Here is a 12254-nt window from a genome sequence, read left to right as displayed (position 1 = left end):
GGTGGTTTCATGGGTGACTTCTGGGGTAACTGAAGGTCTGTCCTGAAAAGCATCAGTGACACCCATGTCCCCTGGCCAGGAGCCAGCTATCCCGGCAGCCTGCTGAGCAAGCGTGCTCCAAGTCCTAAGAGCCACCTGGGCAAGCACTGAGGCCATCGGCCCCTGCCTGGACATGGCCACAGCCCAGTCTCTGTGGAGTCGAAAGCAGAGACAAATGCAGAGGTTGTGGTGTCTGGCTGGTCAATTAATGGAGCTGCTTCAGTTCAGCGAGCTTCCAGCTTTTGTGCAACCTTGCTGGGGGCAGATCTGGAAAAGGCTGAAGGGCTGGAGCCTGCAGTCCTATGTTGTTTAAAGGCAGGTTCTATTCTGTATGAATATTGTACATGGTCCAAACACAAACTAAGATGACTACCTAGTCACATGGTGACATAATGGGGCGGGGGAGGTGTTACAGCTCTATGCTTGGTTTGCACCTGACTGAAGGCTGTTAGGTGGCATCCCAGCTTTTGAGAGACGGGCTTTCCCCTCCCACTCCTCTTTTCAATCTTCTTAATTTGCTCAAACTGTATTCTCTTTTTTTAAGCACAGACTTATAGTATACGATACAACAGTTTGGAAATCTGTAAACAATATGTATAGATAATTCATGCTAACTGGCATGTCCATTCGTTCGTGTGTTTGTTTGCTGGGGACACTTTAAAGTCTCAGCAAAGCTCAGCCTTTATTTCTGAGACAGGATCTCACTATGCAGTCCTGTGTATAGAACCTGCTACATAGATCAGGCGTTTGTGAGTCTCAAACTCACAAAGATTCACCTTCATCTGCCTGAGTGCTGGCATTAAAGGCACACACCACCACTCCCAGAAATAGATATATTGATTGCAGTCATCATTTTGTACTATAGATCTTTCCAGATTTGTTTCTCAGGACTGAAATTTTGTAAGTTTTGCCCAACCTCACCCTAATTCCTTCCCCTCTGATTTTTTAAATTTGTTTTAGGCTGCAAGTGTAAACTCCACCAAAGAACAGCAGATGCAACAGCTGGGAATCTGTCACTCACAGTGAGGTTCAAAACACAGAGTTCAGGGGCTAGGGAGATGGTCCAGTAGTTAAGAATACTTGCTCTTAGCCGGGCGGTGGTGGCACACGCCTTTAATCCCAGCACGTGGGCTGCAGAGGCAGGTGGATTTCTGAGTTCGAGGCCAGCCTGGTCTACAGAGTGAGTTCCAGGACAGCCAGGGCTACACAGAGAAACCCTGTCTCAAAAAACAAAAACAAAAACAAAAACAAAACAAAACAAAAAGAATACTTGCTCTTGTGGAGGACCTGGCTTCGATTCCCAATACCTACATGACAGTTTACAACCATTTCTAACTCCAGGACACACATGAACAAATACACATGAACAAAACACTCATACATATAAAATAAAATAAAAAAAAAACATTTTTTCAAAAAGACAAATGCAAAGAAAGGCAGGAAGAAAGGCAGGAAGAAAACATAGTTGTGAAAGCCCAGAACTTCTACCCCCAGATCTACTCATACCCCCGAAATTTCTGCTCAATACCTTTTTTCTTTTAGTTGAGTGAAGTACAGTAACTGAATTTATCTTAGTAAACAAGAGCTCATTATTATGATTATTTTACTGTCAAAATGACTCACCCCAGGGAGCCAGTCAGGGGAAGTCCAAATCTGACTAAGGTGCCGCACTCAGTGTCTGGCTTCTTAAATGGCTCCAGGTGTACAGACCCTTCTCCCCGTGGCTTTTATCGCCTCTGAGAGCACAGACGCTCCTGTCTACGTCCAAGTCTCTGAGCATTTCCCTAACTGCCTTCCAATTGCCAGGGATTTTTCAAGTTGGACAGGAAAACGTTATTCCAGACTCTGGCTCGGCGATTCAAAGTTATGGAGATTCAAAACCAGTTTCCAGTGTCTTGTCTTTCACTCAACAGTTTAATTACTTTTTAAAACAGCTGTGTCTTTCATTTTGCTTTGAGACAGGCTCTCCCAGGATAGCCTTGGTTGGCTTGACCTCTCCTGCCTCAGCCTCCTGAGTGATTACAAGTGTACACTATCACACCCAGTTTATATCCAGTTTTGAGATCATGAATGCTTTTCATTCAATGGACACACATGCTGGAGAGTTGGCTCAGTGATAAGAATGGTTACAGCTCTTGTAGAGGACCTGGGTTTGGTTCCCAGCAACCATATCAGGGCTCACGTCCTTCTGCAACTCCAGTTCCTAGGGATCTGACATTCTCTTCTGACCTCCAGGGGCTCCTGCACACACGTGGTGCACATAGATAGTACACATACATACAGAGACACACATACACATACACATACACATTACTGTTTTTTTTATGCGAAACAAATTCAGAGAAAGTAAATTTGAAGCAAATAACTGTGTGTCCAGCCTACCCCCATTCGTCAACAAGTGCATTTCTAAACAGAATTGGAGTAACACCACTATCTCTGTTTTCTCAACAGAGGACTGGGGGAATTAAGGAATTATTACTGTATGTTGTATACTGTTGTTGGCATTATGATAAGCAAGGTGCTGCCGGAAACAGAAGTCATCTTGTAAAATGACTAATTCAGTGGAAATCTATTCTCTCCCTCCTTGATCTCTCTTTCATAGAGCCACAGAAATTCTCTCTACAGCCGTGCTTCGGAAATGATGTTGGTATCCACACAGCCACCTGGAGGGTAGACACACAGGTAGGCAGCCTGCTGTGGAGAAAGTCTCCCTTTTCTTGGATGAGAACTACCTCTCTTACCACCAACCTTCACGTCCCTCCTTGGGTCATTAGGCAATTAGTCTTCTGCAAATCTCTTGTATTACTATAACAAAATACCCAAGGTCAAACAACTTTGTAAGGAAAAGATATATTTAGGTATCAGTACTAGAGGTTCAAGGCCCCCACTTTCTTGCTGGCATTCTTAAGAGGGTACAGGGCTTAACATATCCGGAGACAAGGGGCATCTCTCTCTCTCTCTCTCTCTCTCTCTCTCTCAAAAATTAAATACAAGCTGGAGGGTTCAGTGGTTAGAAGCACTGTCTGCTCTTCCAGAAGACTCACGTTTGGTTTGCAACACCAACATGGTGGCTCATAATCAAGTCTAACTTTTCAGTCCCAGGGGACCTGCCATCCTCTATTGGTCTCCATGGGCACCAGGAGGGCACATGGTGCACAGACTATACATACAGGCAAAACATCCACACACATAAAATAAGTACCTGCTTTAAACTGTCAGAATTCAACTAAGATGATCTTACCTAATGGTAATCAGCTCCCATAGACTCCACTTGTAAACACATCGTCGGTCTACAGTCTTAATACCCCATAACATGGATTAAAGCCTAACATGATTTTTCTCTCCTTCCTCTCCTTCTTTGCCAACAAGAGTTCTGAATTGTTTCCTTGGTGACACTTGGGACTGAACCCAGGGGACCCTTGTATATGTGTGGTGATCTGAAAGAGAAATGTTCCCTCCATACTCATGTGTTTGAACAGTTGGTCCCTGGTTGGAAGTGCTATTTGGGAAAGTAGAGAGGTGGTTGAGCCTTGCTGAAGTATGTCACTGAGGATGACATACTTTGAGGGGATACAGCCTCACCTTGACTCCTGTCCTCCTTTCCTGCTTGCTGTGTGTGGATGAAATGTGATGTCCCTGTTTCCTGCTCTTGGCACCATGCCATCTCTTCCCCATCATGACAGGCTGTACCCCAAGGCCAAAATAAACCCCATTTTCTTTAGTTACTTTTGATCATAGTATTATATCACAGCAACCAAAAAGTACCCGATACAGCATGCTGTGCAGGTCTCTACCACTGACCTTCACACAGCCCAGAGGTGAGTTCTGGAGGGATAAGCCTCATCAGGCCTCTTCTACATCCCTATGCAAATCACTTACGAACCTGGGCACAGGCTTCAGGGTTGGCAGCCTCTGCCCAAGTGGAATATGTCTGAGGAGGGAGAGGGGGAGTCTATCCCAAGGTCACTAAAAAAGATAAGCATTTCAAATCATCTTACTGTATTAGTGACTTCACACACAATGTGGAAGCATCCACCTTGGCTCTTGACCCAGTGGACCCTATGAATACAGAAGCGATAAACTCTAGGTTCTTCTCAAGGTCAGGGTCAACCAGTAGGTAAGAGAAGCTCAGGGCTTCCTAGTTCAAAGATGTCTGTACATGGTGTAAAAGAGCGTGCGTATGCCAGTCAACAGAGGCTGTCAATTAGCAGTTCTCTGATTAAGCCTACAAAGACTACCTACCACAAACAATATATTAAACCCTTGTGTGTGTGTGTGTGTGTGTGTGTGTGTGAGTGAGTGTGTGTGTGAGAGAGAGGGGGAAAGAGAGACAGAGAGACAATGATAGAGTCAGACAGACAGACACAGACACACAGACAGGGAGAAACACACGATACTAGGAATTGGACAGAGCCCAGCATGTACTACACAAGTGTTCCACCACTGAACTACGTCCCAGCATATTAAAAACATTTTTAAAAAATGATCTGTCTCAATATTCTGAGATGAGGACTCATCATGTCTAAGCAGTTTGTTTTCCATTCCATTTTATTTGTTTGCTTGATGTGTGTGTGTGTGTGTGTGTGTGTGTGTGCGTGCTCATATAAGCCATACCAAGTGTGTGGAGGTCAGAGATCACTTAGCAGGAGTTGGCTCTCTCCTTTCACCGTGTGGATCCTGGGGATTCAACTCAGGCCATCAGTCTTGGCAAACGGGTGCCTTCATCTACTGCACTAGCCCAGGAAACAATATGTTTTTAAAGACATAGACGTGTGGAGAGACTTATGCATACCACAGTAGCAATTTCACACACTGTCCTATTTAAAAGTATTGGAGTAGAAGACACTGTCCCACACAGTGTAACACACAGTGTGTCTGGACATACTGTCACTATTCCAGTATGGCTGCTGCTTTGAATGTTTTAGACAGGACACAAACTCTTAAGATCACCAGAGCTCATGCTGGCTTCCCTCACTTCTGTGCTGTGTGTGACCACCGTTACACCAGGGTGACCTGGTGTAGACCTGGAGGAGACCACAGACTGCATCTGGTATGCCACTTGAGTGGTTCTGCCTGCCACCTCTCCTCTGTGGCCTGTGTCTGGACAGACAGGGACTCAGGCTCGTAACAAAACTAGCTGCTCTCAGATGAGTAGAATCTACTCAGAAACGAGAGACACAAGCTGGATTTGGGGTATGTAACAGCTCGGCTGTGGGAAGCAGAGATGCAGAGGATGGGGAGAAAACAGCTTGAATAAATGTAAGGACCACTGGATGGTAGGTAGCAGAGAGTGCACCCGAGCAGTTCAATAATCTTGGCACAGAGGCCACCTTGGCTTCTCAGGACAGGAAGAAAATGAAGTTACCCTCTAGTCAGGTCTTTAATTCGAAGATGTTGGAATCAACAAAATAGAGACCCTGTATGTGCCTGCTCTTCCACATCACTGCAAGTGTAGGGGGACCTGTATGCATTCATTCTCCTCCTCCCCGTCCTCCTCCTCCTCCTCCCCGTCCTCCTCCTCCTCCCCGTCCTCCTCCTCTTCTTCCCCTTCCTTGCCACCCTGCTCTCTTTTGGTTCAGCATTAGATCATGGGACAGAGCCATGAACTGCTGAAAGATGTGTTGGCCCAATTTTGTTTAATCTGGTCTTTGTGACTTTTAAGGAACTTTCAACTCCATGTTTAATAAACACAAGTATTTTCATTGGAATGGTCCCAATACTAATAATATTCACACAGAGCGTATTTTCTAGAGCAAACTCCATTAGGTCATCTTAATTATTTGGTGAATTTTCTTATACAAGACACTTAACATGCTTAAAATTGCTCCTCAGTTTTATTTGTTTTTTTTTTTGAAACCATTGTTAAGCTATAAGAGAACATATTTAATTCTAATTTTTTTGTAGTGCTGGATATTGAACCCTGGGGCCTTATGTTCACTCACTCTGCTGCACCCCAGCTCTCTCGTGTTCTAAATGCTTCTAGTGTTTACTTTCATGCACAGGTCTCCAATCCATATAGAACTGGTTCTTGTGTAGGATATTCAAAATAGACAGTGGAGAAGATTTTTTCCACGGATGTTCATCTAATTTAAATTTTGAAGAAAGTAGTTTTAAGAGTGATATGCTCTTTATTCTTGAATATTTCTATCTTAGTTACTAGCATTTTTTTGTTATTTGTAAGAAGTAGTGAACATATCAAGTTTAATAACGTCACAAAGATGTCCTACATCACTAGACATGGTCAGCCTAGACTATACAATTATATCTCATCTAAAAAAAAAAAAGGCATGTGTCAAAGTGAGCCACCTACCTCTCAAAAGTAAAGAAGGAAGGTCGTTATAGCGTAAGGCAGTAGCCCTGGGAGTGCATGGGGTTGTGAATACCATGAACGGAGCTGTGTTGTGTCTGAATGTGAAATATATTCTCAGGTAAAAGGCTCAGGGATTGAAGGCTTGCTTATTCAGCCGGCGGTGCTATCTCAAGGTTACTGGATCATGAAGAAGCTAACCTTACAAATGCATTTTGTTGGGATACCAACAAATGGGACCTCGTTGGAGGGTAGAGCTTATCCCTAGCTCCTCTCTCTCTCTCTCCCTCTCCCTCTCCCTCTCCCTCTCCCTCTCCCTCTCCCTCTCCCTCTCCCTCTCCCTCTCCCTCTCCCTCTCCCTCTCCCTCTCCCTCTCCCTCTCCCTCTCCTTCTCCCTCTCCCCCCCCTCTCTCTCCTGCTGCCAGGAGGTAAGCAGTCTTTCTCTATGATGCCCTCCTGCCATGACATCCTATAGTGTCACAGGCCTAAGAGCAAAGCAGCTTCTCTCGATAAAAAAAAGTTGTTGAAATTTTGTCAGAGTGACAAAAGTCACACATTTGCTGTCCCGTCCTTGTCTGCCTCCTCCTTGTCCTCCTCCTCCTTGCTGATGGGACCAAGGGTCTGTGAAAGCCTACTCTCACCAACCTATACACTCCACCCACCTGCTACTTTTTATACTGTATGTATCGAAGACCTTCCAAAACCAGCAATTCATCATTACGGCATTTACTCTCTCCTTCTCTCCTTTAAACCAATAAAGCACAAAACCAAAAACAAACAAAACAAAAAAACAAAACCCAAAACAAAAAACATTTGCTTGCTGAGGACTCAAAGCTCCAAGTTTTAATGTGTGCTTGTTTTGTGGTATGAAAATGTCTACCAGAGCTGACTGCAACCTTCCACAATGACTTCAACAGACTGGCAAAAGGCACACAGATTTAATAATGAGCTCTGGTGAGCAGGCAGAGCCAAGGCCAGTACACCGTGGCACCTCACTCGCCCAGTCCTGGCCACAGAGTCTTTAAGGAGGTTTCATGACTTGATTCTTCATACACCGAAGTAATAAACTATAGCAAATGTAGGAAATTAGATCTGTACACTGAGAGAACGCTTTATCCGCAAATCATACATTGGCACTAGTTGGACACAACTGTTTCTGGCTATTTTCTTAACCAAGTTAAACGGTGCCATTAGGATAACCTTAAGGAGTTCATGTGTTTAGTCTGTGATTTTAGGCTTTGTGAGTTCCATTTCTTTAGAGGTTAGACCAGAAGACAATGGGGATCCTATTTGCTTATTAAAAGTGGTACTGGCAGGGCTGGGGAGGTGGTTCAGAGGTTAAGCACATTGGCTGCTCTTCCAGAGGGCTTGGGTTTGATTCCCAGCACCCACATGGTATTTCAAAACCATCTATAACTCCAGTTCCAGAGGATCTGATTCTTCTGGACTTGGTGGGTACTGCACACATGTGGTGCAAAGGCAAAATATCTATAGCCACTAAAAAGGAAAGCAGTATCCTAGAGACTGGGGAGGTTGGTCCATGGGTAGAGTGGTCGCTGTCCAAGTGTGAAGACCTCAGCTTTGATCTCTGGCACCTCCATAAATGCAAGGTGGGTGTGGAGACCCAGCTGTGACTCCAGGAGACTTGGGAGGTGCTCACAGGGGATACCAGAAACAAGCTGACTAGACTGGATAAATAGGTGAGCTCTGAGCTCAAGTGAGAGACCCTGCCTCTACATGTAAAGTGAAGCATGATTGAGGAAGGAATTCAACATCAATCTTAAACTCCACATGCAAGCGCACCCATGTGCACCAACACACACAAACACGCATATACACATGCACAACACACAAACAAATTAACACACAAGTAAGACTATACTTCTCCTCCATCATCCATGTTTCAGCTGCCCAAGGGCAACTCTGGTTTGAAATGGTAGATGGAAAATTCCAGAAACAAACTGTTTATCCACCTTACCCTGTGCGCCATTCTGCATGGCATGATGGATGCTTCTATCTTCCCACCCGGGACCTGCAGCATCCAGTGCCCCTGTGTATTCCTCCTGCCCATCTGTCATTCTGTAGCTGCCCTGGTTTTGAGACCAGCAGTTGCATTCAAGCGATTCATAGTTAATTAACAATGATATCAAAGTGTAAGTGATGCTGGCGACTGCGGCAGATCAGAGAGAAGCTATGAGGTGTTGTCTTTAAGTGAAAAGCTGAAGATTTGCAGCTTATTAAGTTAAACAAAAATCAATAAATTTCCTGTTTTAGAAGAAGGGGAAAATATGGTAATTTTATAGTCACACCTCACAGTGCAAAAACTATAGCCACAACGTATGATGTGTACTTAGTTAAGATAGAAGAACGGCTGATGGACATATAGAAATATAACACACACACTGGGTTCTATGTATGTGGTTAGGCATCCATTAAGGGTATCTGAATGTATTCCCCAAGTCTTAGGTTTTTTTTTCCTGTTGTTGTGATAAAATACCCTAACAAAAGCAATTTAAGAGATAAGGGATTTGTTTTAGCTCACTGTTCTAAGTTAGAGTCCATCACCACAGGGAAATCAACACAGCAGGGCCACGAAGTAGCCAATCGCATCCACAGTCAAAAGGACACATACACACCTAAGGCTCAGCATCCGCAGTCAAGAGCAGACGGAAGGATGCAAACACACTTAATGCTCAGCTCCCTTTCCACTCTTATACACCTCAGAGGCCAGACTCGGGAAATGATGATGCTTAATTTTAGGCTAGGCCTTCCCACATCAATGAATGCAACCAAGACAATGTGGCCACACTGTCCTACAGCCAGAGCCTGGAAATCAGCAAAGGGGATCACAAAGAGGCAGGCCTACAAATTACTGTGTGTCTACCAGAGTTGTAGAGCCCACATAAGTCTTTCAGAGTTATCTGCTGCCATCACCGAACGGGTGGTTTAGTGTCAGTGATGATGCCTCAAACTTTTAGCATGTTTCAGTCTGTCCCTTGTTTGGTCAATGGCACTCATATCCTTTGATGAAAGCATCAAGCATTCAGGTTTAGCATAATGCACGAATCTCATTAGATACTATTCAGTTCGGCACAGGTGGGAATTACCACATCTACTAGACTCTAAGGCTCTCTTTGAAGTATAGTGTTTCTTTTTTTTTTAATAGTCACTCCCAATATTATCCTCTTGTTGTCTCCTCTCCTACCCACCTTTTAAAGGGAAGTCAGACAGGGTAGATGCAGCTACTGTGGATCCTAGGGTGGAGAGAGGTAGCAGGTTCAGGTCCTATCACAGTGTCTGAGGATGATGACACCCCATGTCTCAGGAAGGTTGCTTCATGTCAGATTTCTGGAAGAAGGAAATGGGGTAGAAACAGATGGATTCATGGATGGGCAGTCCAGAGAGAGCCTGGTTTCTTCTGCTACTCTAGGGGATCCTGGGGCAAGAGGACAGATGGATGTTTATTTATACTTTTAATGTCTGAATATTTAATAGTCTTAAACTCAAGACGGCTGAGTAAGCTCTGGTCCATTCTACTATGACAGATGAAACCTTTCCAGGACCTTGAAAGCTCAGTTATGTGGAGTTTCACACTCCACAGTGCTTTCTGCCTAAATGTGGGGACATGGGACAGTTCTGAAGCTGCCTCGTGGTGTGTCATGCCTCTTCCCTCCACAGCTCATCCTTCCTGCTGTGTCTGTGTCTTGTCCCCTCCCGAGTCCCCAGCCTCTGGATGCTACAATAGGAACAGGTGCAGCTTTTGGGTGAACTGCCTTGAAGACAGCTTCTGCAGACAGCAAGAGCAGGCTCACACCTGCAGACCCCTGAGCTCGTGGGACCTGATCAAGACCTGAAGGGACTATGAGCTCAGGAGTGGCTCAGCCCTTCTGTCCTATAGACTTGTCCTTCCATGGAGGGAAAATCAGTGAGAGATGGGCAGTGTGCATAGCTCCACTCCCAGGGCACAGAGGGGTGGTGGATAATAGTGTCTCAGGGCTCAGGGAAGAAAAGGCCCCACCTTCCCCTACTGCTTTCTTTGCTCAGCAGCTTTCATTCATCTTGGTTTGCAGAAGTACAGGCTTCAGTTCCGAGTGGCCCTGTGTACACCCCTGTGACACTTGAAGAAAGTAGGCAGCATGGATTTGAGAGCCAAGAGGGATCCAAGTTTCATTTTGACCTTTATTTCCTTTAAAGCATCTTTGCTGCTGGGCTGTTTCTTTGCCTATGGCCTTTTCTAAGGCTCTGCAGCCTCTCCACCACGGGCTCGCCATCTCCGGTTACTCCCCGCTATACCCTAAGCTAGCTGCCATGCCCGTCTAAGCACTCTCATCTCAGAAAGTCAAAACCCATTCAGTTAGCCTCATAAAATCTTTCTACCTTGTGTCTGTGACCAAGTTGCTGCTGTATTCACTGTTTTGGCTCTGGGACAATGGTCACATACAGCCTTTCTACAATTGGCTTCTCCTAGCCTCAAGTTGCTGCATATAATAAAAAAAAAAAATAAATGGGTAATGTGATCTGATTCTATTGATACAAAACAAGGCTTTCTCTCTGGGTAGTTGTAGTAACATTCAGCCAAGGAAGAGAAAAGATTGTAACTTAGGGCTTTGCTCAGCTTGAAATCCCACCCCAGGATGCGCTCCACTGAGATGATGCCAGGAGGGGGCGTCTGGATAATTCAGAGTTAATGCCCTGTTGCTCTAGAGGCAATAATGATAGTGGTTTGTCTTGACTGTCAGCTTGCTGAGACTTAGAATCACATTATGCCTATGTCCGTGTCCGTGAGGGTGGTTCCAGAGAGCAGAAGGACGGCCACACCCTTGGTACTATCCCATGGCTGCGGTTCCAGACAGAATAAAAAGAAATGGGCTGTATACCAGTGTTTGTCACTTTTTGGTTCTTGACTACAGTCACTGGCTATTTCACCATAGCCTTTGATGTCTTCTCCACTTGATAGACTGGACCTTCAAGTGTGAGCTAAAATAAACCCTTGCCTCCTGATGCTGCTTTTAGCAGGTACATCGTCCGTCATGGTGATAAGCAAAGTACCTAACACAAACAACAAATTGGTTTCTGCTATTTTTTTTTTTTTAATTCTGAAGGGCTTTTATATGTAAATCCCCACATTACCTGTCTCCTTGGAGACCACACCTGTGTGTTTGTTTGAAACTCGGACGCTCCCCTATAGTGCTGGAAGCTTTTATTTTAGCCAAAGCTTTCTCCATAGACACTGCCAATTTAGCCTTATCCCATTACTTAGAAGTATTTCCCTACAAACACGTTTTTCTCCTGTTTCCTGTTTTAAAAATAATTATTTCCTACCCCTTGAGTACTTCATCAAGTTGGACAAGGACAACAGACAGAAATCAGTGTGTCCTGCCACCAGGTTTACACGATTGCTTCTGGGTTGCAATTATTTCTTCTCCCTGGTTCAAACAAATATAAGACAAATCAAAACACGCAGGGTTTGTGATTTCTTCCTGCTCTGGACTCAGGGATATCTGTCCACAAAAAGTAGCAAAAACACTCATTTCTGGTTTCTTCCTCTCAAATTTAGCTTCAGATGCCGACTTTCCATGTCACTTCCTGTTCCCCTGAAGTCCTTCATACTCTTTCTGTTAATGGCAACCCCAGGCTTGATAGCTCAGAGATGGAGCTAGCTCCCTGTCTCTCTGCCCTGCATGTCAATCTGTCTGTACTTCTGCTAAGTTTTTAGGCTGCAATCTCTCTCCTCCTCCTTGCCATTCTGCACACCCACTTGGCCTTGGGCAGGGCTGCCTTAATGGCTTTAGCAGAGTTATGTCTGTGCAGTGCTGCTGTCAATCAGCACCACCCGCCCTGCTAGCCTGTCTCAAAGGGATGACCTTGCTATAGCTTGAAAAGGTTGAGTGTACCCCCAAGGGTTCTT

At 44.8% G+C, this 12254-nt stretch overlaps 1 protein-coding gene across 1 annotated transcript in view; it reads right to left on the bottom strand.

The window, feature by feature from the left end:
- The window catches only part of Rin2 (Ras and Rab interactor 2), a 115890-nt gene extending 104118 nt beyond the window's left edge, over window positions 1-11772 (bottom strand). Inside the window, exons 1-2 of the mRNA XM_006500269.1 lie at window positions 11669-11772; window positions 9556-9694 (exon numbers count right to left, since the gene is read on the bottom strand). The gene's annotated coding sequence lies outside the window, so the exon portion shown is untranslated. The remainder of the gene's footprint in view (window positions 1-9555; window positions 9695-11668) is intronic.
- Between the last annotated feature and the right edge of the window lie 482 nt (window positions 11773-12254).

The sequence above is a fragment of the Mus musculus genome, chromosome 2 (assembly GCF_000001635.26).
Source record: "Mus musculus strain C57BL/6J chromosome 2, GRCm38.p6 C57BL/6J".
In the NCBI taxonomy this organism is placed as follows: domain Eukaryota; kingdom Metazoa; phylum Chordata; class Mammalia; order Rodentia; family Muridae; genus Mus; species Mus musculus.
The sequence above is the reverse complement of the archived record's forward strand: the minus strand, read 5'-3'. Positions and strand labels throughout refer to the sequence as shown.